This window comes from Sciurus vulgaris, assembly GCF_902686455.1.
Source record: "Sciurus vulgaris genome assembly, chromosome: 3".
In the NCBI taxonomy this organism is placed as follows: Eukaryota; Metazoa; Chordata; class Mammalia; order Rodentia; family Sciuridae; genus Sciurus; species Sciurus vulgaris.
In genome coordinates, this window is record NC_136463.1 from 137,590,021 (window position 1) to 137,606,158 (window position 16,138).

Genomic DNA, 16,138 nt, shown 5'->3' on the forward strand with positions numbered 1-16,138 from the left:
CAAACAAACAACTATTACAGCCCAGGAACCTATTCAGCTCTGGGAAAACCAGAAAGTTGGTCACCTTATAGGATAATATTTATATCTGCATGAGTGCTCAAAAAAATAGATCTCATCATTTTTGACAACATGGATGAATCTGGAGGGCATTATGTTATGTGAAATTAGGCAGACATAGACAAGTACCACGTGGTCCCATTAGATGTGGAATCTAAAAAAGCCAAACTCACAGAAACAGAGAAGAATGTTGGTGAATGGGGCCTGGGGAGGGGGCATAATGGGGAGATGTGGGTAGGGGTATAAACTTGAAGTTATAAAATGAGGAAGTCCTGAAGATCTAGTGCCCAGCATGATGACTAGTTAATACTGCACATTGAAGTTTTCTCAGAGTAGAATTTTGTTGTTGTTGTTTGTTTGTTTGTTTTGTGGTGGTACTGGAGACCAAACCCAGGGCCTTATCCATGCTAGGCAAGCTCTCTACTACTGAACTACATCGCCAGCCCAAGAGTACATCTAAAGTATTCTAATCATTTACAGAATGGGTAAACAAAGGGAGATAATGGATTTGTTAATTAGTTTGATTATGATAGTCATTTCACAAAGTATATGTATTTCAAAGAATCACTTCATATACTTCAAATTTATGCAATTTTATTTAATAATCATATCAATAAAATTGGGGGATAAAAAACTGCTTGACAAAGCAGAACATGCTATTCCTAGGGCTGCTAAATTTCAACTATCTTCTACTTCAGCTGCTGAAGACCTTCTGCCTAAGTTTCACAGGGAAGCATCTCAGGGTTGTATCTTTTCACATAGATTAAAATGTTTAGGAGCTCTAGGATAAAATCCTTTCTGAGTTGTCTTTACCTCACATTGTGGTAAGTGCTTATATTACTTGATATTGATTACATGTTTGTTTAACTAGCCCAGGGGAAAAAAGGAAAGCAATTGACATTTCATGGGGTCTTAAAGCCTCCAAATTATTTACCACAAGAAAAACAATAATTTTTAGGAAAACCGTCACTAGAGTTTGTCTCTGGGAAACTAACACACACACTGGGGATGATTATTTACCCCTTATATAGGCTCTGAAGAATCTATGGGGACTCATTACATTTATAAAGATATAAAAATGCTCTTTCCTAACATGTTTGCAGTGCTGTTAAAGCAACATCGATAGTAAACGTGTGTGAGAACATTACAGTGACATTTTAAAGAGGGTAGATTTTGGCACAGAACAATTTATTAAAATAAAAATATGTTTTTGACTGAATTTTCTGTTTTTTTCCTTTTTTTCCATTTTATTATAAACAGCAATTTTCAGGAAACTATTCAGTGCAGCTTGGACACTGATATTCAGAACATATACCTAGATAATTTCACTTAAAATGCTCAAATTTTAAATTTGTAATAATTAAAAATCTTTAATCTGGCAGTTTTTTCTGATTAATATATGCCTTTCTGTACACCAAATATTCTGTCTTAAGAATTAATGAAGTAATGCTTTGATCTCAGTTCATGAAAAAGAAATGAGGAGCAAATTAAAGATTTGGGTTATATTTTAATGACAAAACTCTGTTTCAGTGACATGGAATGCTCTTTGAAAAAAAAAAAATAGATTTCCAAAGCTTAGAAAAATAAATCCTATTGTAAATAAATATATAGTGTAACCAGCTCTTCGAATTCATTTTGATTGCCAAAATACACTATGCTTGGACTTATTTTAAATTTTATTTTTTTTATTATAATCACAATAAAATATGTCTTCACTGTTTCAACTTAATGGAGTTCCCTGATTTTGTAAGCAAGGTTTTTATTTTATTTATTTATAGTGGAAAATTAACTGTGGGTTTCCTTACATTGACTAGTAACCTTTCCTATCGTAGTGGATCCTGATATTCCACACAAATTTCCTCTCCAGAAATTGATGACTTTTCTTCCAAGTGTTATTTGTGTAGTACCTCACTGTCTTTGTGAAGACCTTGACTGAAGACAGACACTTTCCTGGCTCTGTTTGTATCCAAAGAGTGGCTGATAGTGATATGTGAAGGTTAAATTTTCTCCCTTCCATCTCAGTGCAGTTCGCATGGACCATCCTAGTGCCAGGGCTCCCTGGAGGTTGACTATATGACTTTTCTTGAGATTGTATCACAGCCCAGGCTCCATCTGCCCAATCCTGCTTCCTTTTTCTTTCCCTCTAAAGGTGTGGATCCTAAGAACAGTCCCCAATGACTCCCACCTCCTACTTACCTCTGTCTCATCATTTTCTTTCCAGGAAATGATCCTGCAACATCCACTACAGCCATGGCTTCCAGACTGCTCTCATGAGTACTCGTGTGTGTATCTCTGCAAGTTGACCATGAATTATTTATTACCAGGAGAAAGTTGTGTTTTCTACCATCTCATTCTTACAGTGATTTTTTAAAAAAATTTACAACTTAATTGAAAACTTATCCAAAGTAGGATCAGGGAGATTTATTTCTTCCAAATAGTGTTTTTCATTGAAAAAGTTTGCAACTGAATCACTTATGGACAAAATATTATTAAAGCTTTTTTTTAACTAAAAAATCAATAACGTTTTTACAAACACTTTGATTCTTTGAAATAAATAAGTTCTCTCTCCACTTAAATGAAACAAGATTAAGAGTTAAAAAGGACACATTTCGGGTATGTTTAAAATAAGAAAATCAGTGGGGAAAAAAACCTCTCATGAATAGACCCATATTCAAAGAATAAATCTTAACTCTAATCAAAAGATTATTAAAAGCACCTAAGTTTATAACTTAATATTTTATTTAAATAGTTAAGTTGTAAGTATGGGTCATTTTTACGTGTATTTTCCCATTCAGCTAATAAACTATTGGTCTCATGCAGCAGATCACAGTACCTACTCACTGCATAATAAAAACTAATATTATTCTGCTTTTAGTTTTAATCTATTTTTAAAAATATGGTACTAGTTGGGTTGACATTATCAGAAAGGGTTTTTAAACTATTCAAAACCTGGTGACTCAAGGAAGGAAGAAAGCATAGTAACATCTGGTCTAGCTTAGTGTCTCTCATTCTGTACCAGGGAGACAAATAATGTGGAAAATTTGTTAAGATGCAGATTTAAATTTATTTTGTCTGTGGAAGTGTTAGAGGTTCTGAGTCTCTAACAAGTTTTCAGATAAGACATATATTATTGCTCCAAGAACCAGCAAGATCTGGACAATTAGACAATTAGCTCAGTCATCTCAGTATCATTCTCATTTTTTTGGTTCTGCTCTTAATTTGTACCTCACTTCTTTTTTTTTAATTTTTATTTTATTTTTACAGACTGCATTTTGATGTATTGTACACAAATAGGGAACAAATTTTTGTTTCTATAGTTGTGCATGATCTAGATTCATACCATTCGTGTAATCATACACGTACATAGGGTAATGATGTCTGTCTCATTCCACCATCTTTCATACCCCAACCCATTCCATGTACCTCACTTCTAACGGGAGGGAGCCCGTTAGTTTTTATGCATCATATTTATGTTAATTCTACTCTCGTTTTCCTGACCTGTTTCTTCATATAAACTCTTCTGATTAGGTTTATTTTATCTCCATGCATGTATGGTTAGAGCATCGTTTTCAAGTGATTTTTTATAATATCTGATGGAATAAATTTTCCTCCATTCCTACATTTTCTGAGTCACTGGAAATAAGTTCCTGTGGCAGAAATGAGTAGCTAATTGTGCTTAAAAGTGAAATAGAGGTATTCAGTGAAATTGAATGAGTAGGAATGTTGAACAACAAAATCTGGCTATAATAGGAAAATATATGTTTCAACCTAGTGCTGAAATTTTATCACAGATAAAATTTGTTTTTATCTCTTTGAGGAAACAGAATTGAATGTGTCTAACAGAAAAGGATTATAGATGTTGTACTTCATCTTGGTCAAAAAGGGATCAGGTCTTGTTTGTGATTTTTTTTTCATGTGTTGTAAAGCTAGTAATAGCAACTAACTTGGGAAAGGCTGTCCTATTTTTGTGACATTCAACACTTTTCAATTTTGGACATTTATATTGGTTGTTTTCATATTGTGTTATGCACATGCTTATTTGGTGAACTTCTTATATCCAAAAGGATAGTTTAAAATCTTTCTTTCTAAAGTCATTTTTTCCCCCAAATTAACTAGAACAGTTTAAGCACTTTCTCTATTGATGGCCATTAATAACAGTAGGGTTTAAAATTTTTCTTGCTTCTCTGCCCACGTGGTCTGGGCCTGCAGCTCCGGTGCGTTGAGTTCTGACCCCTGGGCGGCGGTCCTCTCCACTTGCTGGTCCGCGGAGGTATCCTCTCCTGCGCTCTTCAGGCCCCACGCGGTCGCCATCTCCGAGATTGTTGCGGGGCTCTCGGAAGCCCAGGACTGTCTTGGGGCGTAGCCGGCGCTGCCCTCCACCCTCCCTACCAGCAGACTGATTTCCGTGGTAACATCTGGTGGGGAAATGGTCGTGCTTTCGGTGCCCGCTGAAGTCACTGTGATCTTGTTAGATATCGAAGGACATTTTATTTCCTTACATCAAAGAAAATGTTAAAGAGTATCTGCAGACACATTGGGAAGAGGAGGAGTGCCAGCAGGATGTCAATCTTTTGAGGAAACAGGCTGAAGAAGATGCCCACCTGGATGGGGCTGTTCCAATCCCTGCAGCGTCCGGGAATGGGGTAGATAACTCACAACAGATGATCCAGGCCGTGGTAGATAATGTGTACTGGCAGATGTCTCTGGACCGAAAGACCACAGCACTCAAACAACTGCAGGGCCACATGTGGAGGGCAGCATTCACAGCTGGGAGCATGAAAGCAGAGTTCTTTGAAGATGTTGTTCCAGCAATCAGGAAGTGGAGAGAAGCTGGGATGAAGGTGTATATCTATTCTTCTGGAAGTGTAGAGGCTCAGAAACTATTATTTGGGCATTCTACAGAGGGAAATATTCTCGAGCTTTTTGATGGTCACTTCGATACCAAGATTGGACACAAAGTAGAGAGTGAGAGTTACAGAAAGATTGCAAACAGCATTGGATGCTCAACCAACAACATCTTGTTTCTAACAGATGTTACCTTAGAGGCCAGTGCTGCTGAGGAAGCAGATGTGCATGTAGCTGTGGTGGTGAGACCTGGCAATGCAGGATTAACAGATGATGAAAAAACTTACTACAGCCTCATCACATCCTTCAGTGAACTATACCTGCCTTCTTCAGCCTAGAGGAAGATTTCTATAGAAGACCAAACTATTCCTCAGAGTTGTCCCCCTAGTGTCTAGTTTTATTCTAATGGTAAAGTAACTTACTTATATATACATACATACATATGCAAGTATATGTATGTGTATGCTCATTAATTTTCATGGGCACAAAAGTGAGGAAAGTCATCAGTTCAGCAAAAACAACTTATTTAAAGATGCTTTATATGTAGAAATAGTTTGAGACCATAACGCTAACCCTTATTGAGGGCAAAATGTAGTTGATAGAAGAAAATACAGATCAAATGTGTTATGATTATCAAATTCTATACCAAAATGAGAACTGAATTTTGAAAATTATTCAGAGGCCTATTTTTAATACTAGATATACTTCAGAGGCATTCTTAATAATTCATTACCCTTATTTAATGGTGAGTTAGAAGATTTACAGCAGTTGTATTTCATATTTGCCTCCCTTTAGTACAAAAGAGCAAAATCAAGAAAGAAAACTCACTTGAGTCTTGATTAGTCAAGTATTTGTTACTTAAGAAGAAACTTACTAATCATGTGTCACCCATAGCCAGCACTTGCCTTATCGATGAAAAATGTTCACTGATATAATAGCTAAAAAAAGAAATATGGTTCTTAATGTTTAACAAAATGTATTCTAAGTCTGCTGATTGTTACCAGTTGCTTTTCTAACTTTATCTTAGCACAGTTTAAGAATATATATTAATTGCTACTTAGTATTTTTTAAAACAAAGTTTTGCTGAAATTAGTTCATAACACCAAGAAGAGCCCTAATATGTAATATTTTCCCCTTGAATATAAGAAATGTAAATTTTATAACAGTATTATTTATCCTGGTTCCATTCTAATGGGATTCCATGTCAGTTTTATGTTGTGATTAATAAAATCATCCTCTTTCAGTTTTAAAAAAATAATAAAAAAAAAAAAAAAAAAAATTTTTTTCTTGATCTTTCCCTACACTTTTAACTTTTTTCTAAACTCAAGAAAAATTATTGCTCTGATTTAACAATATTAAAAATTGGAGAAAATATTTATTAATGTTTTAAAATAAAAAGTATAAAAAGACTAGTATTAATCATTCAATTACTGTTTGTCTCAAAGAAATATTCTTTATTTTTCTTTTTACTATACACTGCTAACACTTTCTAAAAGAGATTCACCAAATTCTTGTTGATTATGAAAGTATTCTAGGACAATAAAGGGACATCTCATCTTTATTTAAGATATAATATATAGATGATTTTGACTTAAATATTCTGTCAAAGTTGATAATATCAAACAGTAATCTTTTAGGCTGAAAAAAATCATTGATAAAAAAAAAAAGGATCTACCATGTCTGAAGGTATATGACTTCATTGCACTGTTGACTTCAGAGAATAGTTTTTGAGAATTTAATGTTACATAAAAGACAAAAAGGTAAATAAAGTCTAATAATATCAACTATGTAGATATTAATGAGATCATGGAAAAGTTCTTAAAAACAAAAACCAAAGTGTTTTTTGAGCTGGTAATTCCTACTTTCACTCTATATGACGTATTTACTTTTTACAACACAATTACTTACTTGTACTTTATTGTAAGTTCTAATATTCTTTCATTTTTTTTTAAGGAAATAAAGTGTGGTAGTGACACCATAGTTTATTATACCATTTGTTGACCAATACTGTCTGAAGGCCTCCACTCTGATGGTAAATGAAATAGTTTGGATCTGAAGTGTCTCCTAAAGTTTTCTGTGTTAATACCTTGGATGCCAGCCTGAGACACTATTGGTAGGTGGTGAACCTTTGAAGGACATTAGGTCTTGAGGGAATGCCTTTGAAGGGACCCTGCCTTCCTGTCTCTCTTTTACTTCCTGTCCATCCTCATGAGTTGAATAACGTCCTATACCATGTGTAACTGACATTACACACTGTCTTTCCAAAGACCCAAAAATCTCTGCAACCATGAGACAAATAATTCTAACCTTCTAAGTTTATTTATCTCAGGTGTTTGTGTAGTTACAGAAAGTCAATGCAATTAGGTGTAATGGAGAAAACAGGCATGGCAGTTTGTATAGGCAGGTTATACCCATGACTTACATGTGTAAGATCCTATTCTTGGTCAAAATATAGCAGATTTGAAGTGCTACTTGTAACATTTCTTTCCTAAGAAGCCTCTATGGTTTAGTACCATATGTATGCATTTGATTTAGACGGAATTCAACCTTACCTCGACACCATTATAAGCACATCATCTCCATAGAAAGAAAGAAAACAGAATTTCATATCCAGAGATAAAATAAGCTTGTATAACATGTTGTTTAGTGTTACCCTCTAAATAAATGCAGAACATTTTCTTTAAAGTTTTTAGTGTCCTGACATAACGAATTTTATTTCTGACATTTGCAACACTGACTTCTTCATATATGTAAATGTCTTTAAAGATAAGATAGACATATGATAATGCTATTAAAAAGCCCTTGCCTTTTCCACTATTAACTGAATGTAAAGAACCATTTAAAAAAGTATCTGTTACATCCTTTCATCAAGGACCCAGTTCTTCTGAAGTCTGAACTCTTTTTCAAACTTTTTGCAAGTAAAAATAATTGTAGGTGAAAGTAATTTTCTTAATTTTTTTCTATGTGTTTTTCCTTGAAAAGATGGAGGTCCCTCCAAATCACTCAGATAGACTTAATCGCTGGTGCTGAATAAACTGTCTTGTCCAACAAATGTAGCTCAGGAACTCCTTATACCATGTCAGTCTTTTTCAGCTTCAGGGGTAAATTTCATTATTCAGGAATGCTTTGTTTGAGAATTTAAATTCACATTTAAATTTCTCCATTTCTCTTGTTTACTCTGTTATTGTTTTAGTTTTTGGTTCCTGATGAAGTCTAGTTCTCTTTTGTACAAGATTGTGATTCCACGACTTCTATTAGTGATAGAAACTTGGGAGCATAGTTCTGATTATAGATTCTTGTTAACTTGTCTTTGTTAGGTAGCAATGACACAGAGTTTAGATCTTTTCTTTATAATTATCCTTTTTGGTAAGCCCTTCATCCTGTTGATTTTATCACCTCTCCTTCGGCACACTCATGCCTTTGCCATCAGGTTATAAGCTATCTCAAGACATAAATTTGGTAGGACTGTTGGCCTGTATGGTTGTCAGGTAGAAAAGTTGCTGTGTCACTTTTTGTCTTCTGACTTTTGATAGCATACTCTTCGGTGTTGAACTTACTCTTGTATCATTGAAAACTCAAAGCATTTGAAGAATACAAACATACATAAAGAGAAAGCTTTGTGTTCACAGGAGTGTAAAGCAAATAGGAATGGTCCCAAAGCCTTGTTTTTATGTTTCCCACTCAGTCATAATAAAGCATAATAAGGCATCTTGGATAACCTTTGTGTTTTTTAGAACTTCCTGTCACAGAGTTGATGCAACCAACAGTTGTATTTTTGTTGAAAGTAAATTGTGTGTTTTTTTCTTATGTGCTAAATTTGTAAGACTGAATGTGACAGGTTTTTATAAGTCTATATATGTGTTTAGAAGTAAAAAAAAATAGTGCTTTTATAATTGTGGTTTTTCTTTTTTCTTTGTTGGAACTATAATCATATGGGCTTTGGAGATCAGAGGGTTTGGAGATCAGAGCTCTCTGACTTTTTAAGAAAACTTACGTGCCCCCCAACTTCATCCCTGCTTTAGTACTGAGGATTGAACTCAGGAGCACTTTACCACTAAGGTGCAACCCCAGCCCTTTTTATTTTTTTATTTTTTTGAGACAGGGTCTAAGTTGCTTAGGGCCTCACTTATTTGCTGAGAGTAGCCTCAAACTTGTAATCCTCCTGCCTCAGTCTCCTGAGTTACTGGGATTACAGGCATACACCACTATGCCCAGCAAGAAAACTTAAGTTTTTAGGAAAAAATATATGAATATGACTGACTGTGTTATAATCATTGGAATATCAATGAAATATGAAAGATCTTTTCTGAATTTTACAGAGATTTTAATCTAAGTGCAAGATATTTTTTTCTCTTTTTTTATTGAAAGAACTAGGGAAGTCTAGAAAAATACATTTAAAAAAAGATAACTTTTGTTGACAACAACAACAAAGTATAATAATAAACATCAAGTCTGTAATAATCACCAAGTCTATAGCTGAATGCACAGTCTAATTAGATAAACAGTAGAAAAAATAATGGAGTGATACCTACTAAATAAAAAATCCTTATCCTTGGTTTCCTCATCTATATCTTCTGGGCCTGGACTGTGAGCCTTACCCAGTGTTAAATGACTTACATCATGGAGAAAGCAGCCATCCCCAGATTTTCCTTCCTGTCTGAGAATTTGATAAGAGACTTCTATTGTATGTATGAAATGTTTCATGAACATATGGATTGATATTCCTTTGCTTAGCTCTTGAAGTTAATGGATGAAATTATAAAGCCTCTTGGAGATGCTATTCTGATTGATATTTAGAGACTAATAAACACTTATATAAATCAAAGCTAAGGTACAAAAACAAAAGCACTCCAATTCCAGAAGTGGAAAGGAGAAAAAGTCCAAATGTGTAAATTGTATTGGTTCCTTAAGATTTAAAAGAATTAGCTCAGAGAAATGATCAAGTTGCAGACACAGATTGGTTGCTGGGTAACGATATAAGAATCAAAGAAATTAAAATTGATAATCTAGTAGATAAAAGAAAAAATTGAGAACTTTTAAAGGTTAAGTAAAATTTAAGGTTCAAAAAATTTTAAAAGATTTCTAATGAGCATGAATTCTTGAACAAATTAATATGGTTATGTGATTTTCAAGTCAACCTGATTTTATCACAGTACAAAAATAAAGTTGGCATAATTTGTGAAAAGTTTGGATTATTTTTCAAGACAATCTTAATTAATTTGAATTTTCTTGTATTGGTTATAAGATGCTATTAAACTATAATCATCTCCACAAAGTATTTAAAATAGCAGAATTATAAAAATGTTTTATTAAATTTTATCATAATAAACTATTGTATGTTTTTCTCCCTAATAGCAAATTCTGTAAAAACTTTTATTTATTCCACTTACAATATGTGAATGAAATATAAGTTATTACCTTACAAACAAAATCATGTCAATCACAACATATTTCTCTAAAAAAATCAGCTTTAACATAACTTTCAAGATCAGTACCTGCTGAAACACTATAGAATAACATTTGCATTTATCAATGCATAAACTTTGTAAAATTTCCAAGCAGATTTCAACTCAATAGAGAGTCCTTAAGTTCTTGCAAGACTTGGTTGCAGCCACCCTGGCATGACTACCTGGTATATGGTGAAGGGCCTGAAGAGGGGATGGAATGACCTGCTTCAGGGCCAGTGAACTGGGTTGAAGGGTGAATACATAGGGGACAAGTTACCTGTTGTCAGTCCTGTTGGCCTTGGGTAAGGTTAACTGAAAGTGTTAACAGTGGGGCCATGCGTGTGACTTGAACTCAAGATTGAGAATGGACTAAATGTACTCCACAAGTCTGAACTTTAACTCATGTCCCGTGTGAGCAAGAATCACTCCAAACACCATTTCCAATACAGCACCATTTTGTTCCACTCCAGCTTGCTCCTGTCAAAGAAATACTGCATTGACCTGCGAGTGAGTCTACTGCTAGGGCCAACACATGGAATCATGATCCAGGGATCTGGAAATATGCACAGGGCAGAGGATAGGAGAGTGTCCTGTAGGGTTTTATAAACCAGATTGATTCCTTATGTTACATTTGAGGCTGATGAAGGAGTAGATTGATCTTGGGTTGATTTTTCTGAACAGCTCCACCAAACTGTACTGGACTGGGCAAAGGAAGAAAAGCACTTGAAAATGTGGTGTGGGAAGATTGAGGGGCTGGTCCAAGACCTAGGCCCAGAGAAGAAGTCTGAGGGTAGTAGCACACTAGGGTCCAAATTATATTAGGTCCAATGTGGCAAAATACTACACATATTTTTGTCTATTTAAAGTTTTAGAAATTTATTAATGTGGTAAATTATAGTATAGTCATTGTCTTTTATACTGTTAATACATTTTAAATATTTAAATATTTTAAATATTCTAAAAGTTTCATTTATTATATGTTGATACCAAAATGCACATATACATATGTATCATATTAAAGCTATGAATCAAAGAAAACTAAAATAACAAAGAGGGAAGTACTTCAGAAAAACTTGGTGTTCGAAGATATACTTTGTTCTTAATAATACTAGTATAACATTGTGGGCAGGCAAGTGTATAATCCGTGTCTCAGGCTCTACTTTTTTGGGAGAAGCTCAGCCAAGACAAATGTCATACAATATGCCTTTGCTGAGTCACTATATTTTTTGTGGAAGTCTAGTTATTTTCATATGTTATGGTTTGGATGTGAAGTATCCCCCAAAACTCACATGTGAGACAATGCAAGAAGGTTCAGTGGAGAAATGATTGGGTTGTAAGAGTCTTAACCCAATCAGTAATTTAATCCCCTGATAGGAATTAACTGACTGGTAGCTGAAGTGGTAGGATGTGGCTGGAGGAGGTGGGAATCGGGGCATGGCTTTGGGTATATATTTGTATTTGGTGTGGAGCCTCTCTCTGCTTTCTGATCACCATGTGAGCTTCTTCCCTCTGCCACACTCTTCCACCATATTGTTCCTATCTCACATGGATCCCTGAGGGATGGAGCTGGCTGTCTATAGATTGAGACCTTTGAAACAGTGAGTCCTCAAATAAACTCTTCCTCCTCTACAGTTGTGCTGGTTGGGTCATTTAGTCCCACCAGTGAAAAAACTGACAAGCAACATTATTCAATAAGAATCTGTCTTCTTTTCCAACAAGATATAACTGGTTAAATCAAATTTGTAACCATGCCATGACAGAAATGCATCATTAATTAGATTTAATAAGACTGCTATAAAAGAACAAGTATGACATAAGTGCTCTCAAGAAAATATCCTCATACCTGTTCTGTGGCTTATGGCATGTAAGTCTGAAGCCTTATAGGCATGCATGGGAAAGAACCAACCACAAAGCATGTTGCCTCCTGCAAAGCAGTCTAAAGTTGTGAAAAAAATATAAAACACCATTTGTAATGCATAATGGATTGTGTCCTTCAGTTATTTTCCAGAACAGTCTCTTTTAGGCATTTTGATTAGTATAGAACAATTATTTATAAAAACAATTTTTATAAGAATATTCAATTCAAAATTGTTTATTATAACAGCAATCTGATTACAACCCAAAACAAGAATATACATTCATGACACACATACACACACTAACACATTTATGTTTTTAATTTCATATACATTTTATTTTAATACAAAATAAAAACATTCATAATTTAATTAATTTTTAGTGTTAATCTACTAAAATCTTAAAGTACAAAAATACTGTCAGTACTTATAAGGAGTAAAAAAGGATCAAGATAATACATACATGTTATAGGATTTACATTGAAAGTAATAATGAAATTTAAAACATGCATGAAAAGGTCTTGAAGAAAATAGACAAAACTGTTATAAGCATTTAGTATACATGCTGTTTTTCTTTATCTTTTCTTTATAGGCTGTATTGGTTTGATTTTTTTCCTGCAGTGATCTTGTTTGAATACCTTATAAAAACTGATAAATGTAAATTCATTAAAAATGAATATCAACAATAGCATTTTGGAAATGTCTTTCCGGCAAAGTGATCCCTTATTACAGTATCATATGAATATATAATGCTGTGTGACCCAAGGACATAAACAGTTTAGAAAAAATAGTCACAAAGAAATTCTTTGTGTGATATTCTTCTAATCTATGGTAACACTGAGTTAATCATTTTCCATGAGTGATAGCAAAGTATGTTAATAATCACACTATTTTTTCTGTCCCTTTCATAGATATTTATGGTCACTTTTTGTATGATACCAAGGACTATTTAACAAAATGATAAAATCTTATATTTTGTGATTTTGATTATGTAACTTGGTATATGTTCTACCGTAGTGTAAGAGTAAATTGAAAGTAGTTGATAGGTAGGAGTTTTGTGTGTATCAGAATCAAAGAGCTGGCTCATATACACATTATAGCATACACATGTGTACATAAATACACACAAATTTGACAAGATGCCTTGAAAGTGTTATAAACAGATTTGTAGCAGTGAGGAACCATGCTCTTTACCTTTCAAACAATCCATTGTTAATTTCTCATTTTACATGATAATGCATGTTCTCTGATATTATGTATGTCATGTCTGGTTCATGCTTATCTCTCTGAAATTTTGAATCATTTTCACTTTAAAAAGTCCATTCATTTTCAAGGAACATTTTGCTCAGTTATTTAAAGCAAAGTGGCTGAGATGGCAAAATTAAGAGCACAGGTTAATTAGGATAGAGTTCGTTTCCCAGAGGTCACTGACCATGTCCCTCACAGCAGTTGGTTAAAGCACACATGAGCATCAGTCCATGCAAAGTGAACACTGAGGACAAATGTTTAGACTTTGGTAATGGTCATGTGTACTCCATTCAAGAGGGGAGGTTTGGAGAGTGACCTAATATTTATTATAGGACCTATGTTTAGACTTCAGATGTTATTTACAAATTCGACTCTTCATTTGTGTAACATAACAAAAGCTTAAAACTCCGAAGTGCTCTGGGCCTCCCTTAGCCTCCGAGAGGCTTTTCTTTTACTGTTTTTTTCTACTGCTCTTAAAAGCATCCAAAATGTAAAACAAACCAAAGTAGAGCTCAGTGATCTTGGTATATTAAAATTTGAAAGAGTCAACAATATTGGTTATATTGAAGAAAATGTTACTAAATACATGTGAGGTAATAAGACTGCTTTAAAATATGGTGAGTAGAGTCATTTTGAAAATCAAGAAATATATCCAGCATTTTCAGTATAAATTCAGCATTTTCTGTTTAAATTAAATATTAACATTAAGAATGACCATCTATATGCAGATAAAATTTTTTTCCTCTCTCCATTTTCCTTTTTCATACTGAAAAATGCATGTATTTATAAGGCACAAAGTACTAAAATAAATTTATAAAGCATAAAAAACAAAAAATCAGGCTATATATTTTTAATAAGTAAATATGACTGAAATGATTATAGTTTATATCAAATCTTTTTTTAAATTATAATTGAGACCTGCGGGGACACAACTGTAAAATTTTCTATAAATCTGTTGATATTTTGATAAAATAGGCATTTCCTAATTAATATGAAGCTTTTCATATATTAGAGTACTATATATAATGATCTATAAAAACATTAGTCTATTAAAGTCCATTAATATTCTGCCAAATGAATATATTCCTAAATTAATTTCAAAGTTTTGTGTAAGATAAATTAAGTGGGCTGAGAGTAATTTAAATTGTAATAGGCTTACTTTATGTTTATGATCACATATATTTATCTGCAAAGACTGTAACCTCTTACCAAAATTTAAATTCATGCTTTTTTTTTAGCTCTAACCTCTGGCTCTTTATCTGTAAAGTATGGAGAGTTCATGAATATTTCAGGGAAAAGTACTGAACATAGATGACTCAGAACACCTAAACAAATTGAAACAAGTAAAACCAAAATTGAATTGAAACGGGACATTGAGAGGTAGATTTTTGAAAATGTATGGATGAAATTTTAAATGTTATAGAAGTCAAAGTGCAAATAGACAAATAGGGTTCTATTTTTATTGCATCATCTGGTGGAATTTTTATGCAATTATAACAGGAAGACTATGGTAAAGGTAAACTGAAGCACATCTCTTTTCAGGATCTGCTCTGTGTATAGCATTTATTTTTGTGTGTGATTACTTTTCTCAAAACCTTACTCCCTAATTTGTTAAATTAATTATTGTTTAGCTACTTGACTTTCTTTTAGAGGACGAATGATTCATTATGATTGTTTGATTATTCCCATTCTTAAAGACACACTCAACTTTGAGATCAATGAGAGTAAATTCCAATCTTCTAGGATCAGTCCCTAATGTGTCTAAGAACCAAAGATACAGCATAATAGATTCACCTTATCAAACCAAAGCTGACATTGTCATTCAAAAATTAAAAATTTGCAGAAAGGTTGGTTTTCATACATTGCTATTTGTATGTTTCCTATTTTTCATCTATGTATGCTTATTTTATTGTTTTTTTTTATTTTTAATTTTTATGGACTGCATTTTGATTCATTGTACACAAATGGGGTACAACTCTTCATTTCTATGCTTGTAACATAATATAGATTCACACCATTCATGTAATTATACATATACATAGGGTAATGATGTCAATCTCATTCCACCATCTTGCACACCCCACCCCCTCACCCCTGTCATTTCCTTCTATGTAATCCAAAGTTCCTCCAATTCCATCCATTTATCTGCAAATGCCATAATTTTATTCTTCTTTATGATTGAATAATAATCCATTGTGCATATATACCACAGTTTCTTTATCCATTCATCTGTTGAAGGGCATCTAGGTTGGTTCCACAATCTAGCTATTATGAATTGAATTGCTATAAACATTGATGTGGTTGTGTTACTGTAGTATGCTGATTTTAAGTTCTTTGGGTATAAACCAAGGAGTGGGATAACTGTCAAATGTGGGTCCATTTCAAGTTTTCTATGGAATCTCCATACTGCTGTCCAGAGTGACTGCACCAATTTGCAACTCCACCAACAATGTGTGCCTTTTCCCCCACATCCACACCAACACTTATTATCGCTTGTGTTGTTTATAATAGCCATTATGATTGAAGTTAGATGAAATCTTAGGGTAGTTTTAATTTGCATTTTTCTAATTACTAGAGATGTTGAATACTTTTTCATATATTTGTTAATCTCCTGTATATTTTCTTCTGTAAAGTGTCTGCCCAGTTCCATGGCCCATTTATTGATTGGGTTATTTGTATTTTTGG

General features: G+C 33.6%; 1 pseudogene across 1 annotated transcript; it reads left to right on the top strand.

The window, feature by feature from the left end:
- The first annotated feature begins 4,253 nt into the window (after nucleotides 1–4,253).
- LOC306658485 (enolase-phosphatase E1-like) lies at nucleotides 4,254–6,146 on the top strand (annotated as a pseudogene). The gene has a single exon. The product of its transcript is annotated as an enolase-phosphatase E1-like (transcript).
- The last annotated feature ends 9,992 nt before the right edge of the window (nucleotides 6,147–16,138 follow it).